At 46.5% G+C, this 1,715-nt stretch overlaps 1 non-coding gene across 1 annotated transcript; it reads left to right on the forward strand.

Annotated features, from left to right (window-relative positions):
- The first annotated feature begins 518 nt into the window (after nucleotides 1-518).
- On the forward strand, nucleotides 519-590 carry TRNAH-GUG. Its single transcript has one exon. It is a non-coding gene; the product is annotated as a tRNA-His (tRNA).
- The last annotated feature ends 1,125 nt before the right edge of the window (nucleotides 591-1,715 follow it).

A 1,715-nucleotide genomic window follows, 5' to 3' on the forward strand; every position in this document is an offset into this window, starting at 1 on the left:
TAGGCAGGGTGAGATGCATTCATTGAGTCCCTTACATGTGTACAGTCAGGCGTGGGGGAGTCCACATCCTCCGCGGCGGCGACATTGGGTCACTCCTGGGGGAATCAGCAGGGACTATAACCCCTTAGGAGCGCCCCCTTCAGATCCGGGGTCGCTGCAAAGATCTCCCAGGCACAGGAGATGGGCATCCTAGGAATGGTGGTTACACAACTTGTGGACACTGAGTTCCGGACGGTCCCGTCCCTGGATGCCCACGTGGTCCCCCTAAACGCCCACCTCATTCACACGGAACCCACCATTCCCCACTCCAACATCAACACTTTCTGTAGCTAATGGACCAAAACCCGAGAGAGCGAGAGCGACTGGCGAGAGCGCACTGCGCCTGCGCATTCCCAGAATCTGTGTTACGCTGGAACTCCGCCCTATAGGTGGATCTTTTGGTGACGTGCAGAGCGGGAAGGCCTATGACTGTTGAAGAGGACAATCAGAAGGCGATCCTTACAGGTCCCCGGTAGCTCGCCGTGATCGTATAGTGGTTAGTACTCTGCGTTGTGGCCGCAGCAACCTCGGTTCGAATCCGAGTCACGGCATTGTGGGAACAATGGCACGGCAAGGGGCTTGTCCTTTTAGTTTTTTTTCTTTTTGTGGACAACGTTTTATATTGATCACAACTCGCTTTCTTGAAGTGAATCACCGAGTCTTTCCACCTTGAAAACTGAGCCGGCCCTAAGATCACCACCTCAAGTAATTCTCATTTAATGCTCTGAATACGGTTTCACATGAGTTAGAATCCCTCCCTGCCCGAAAAAATTGGGAATCGGTGTCTAAATCACTCTACAGCAGCAAAACCGCGCCCTTGTGACCTTCCAATTTTTTTTTCCTTTTCATGAATTTTTAAAACTTGAGTTGTATGTTTAAATAGAGAATACATGCGCACAAGTCCAATGAACAGTAAGTCTCCCTATCTTCACCTCACCCACCAATTATTAGTTTCCCTCATCTTTCCATGACAGTCCTTGTATAAACAAATATTTATATATGCATATTTGCATAAAAGTATAACCCCCATCTCTGCTTCTTACATAACACAAATGACCTCTTCCCTTCCTCGCTTTCACCCCCAGAAGTCAGACAGGACTTGAGGTAACAAATATGCAGATAGGCAAACTCCCTTTACAAAGAAGAGTACACATACCAGGAGGGAATATCCACCACGGATCCTGTCCTTTTTCTCCCCAGGTCCTGGATGCTGGCTGGGGCAAGTGAAGGCTGACTGGGTTGGTGAGATATAGGGGAAAGGGATCCCTCATTGTGTTTATAAAAACCATTGGATGGTAGCCTGGGCTCTGCTGAGAAGCAGCCCTATTTCGATTGCATGTTGGAAGGGCAGGGCAGTATCCTAGTTTTGGAGTTGGGAAGAGGGACTTGGTAGTCCATTTGGAGACCCTTCACTTCCATCTCTCTGCTATCTTATCAGGATCAAACTTAAATTACAGACCACTAAAGTTAAAAAATTCAGGTTAATGAAAGGTAAAACTGAATCTTACTATGTGTATATTCCAACCATACAGCATCTCCATAAATATTTGAAGAGAGGTTTCTTATGGAGTCCAAAATTGAGGCAAGTGGCCCAGTTTACTTCATTGCATCTCAGGTTGTATTCTTTCAAAACAAAATCATGTTATTTTCATATCAAATAGAAAACTTGGCCCAAA

The sequence above is a fragment of the Lynx canadensis genome, chromosome B3 (genome assembly GCF_007474595.2).
Source record: "Lynx canadensis isolate LIC74 chromosome B3, mLynCan4.pri.v2, whole genome shotgun sequence".
In the NCBI taxonomy this organism is placed as follows: Eukaryota; Metazoa; Chordata; class Mammalia; order Carnivora; family Felidae; genus Lynx; species Lynx canadensis.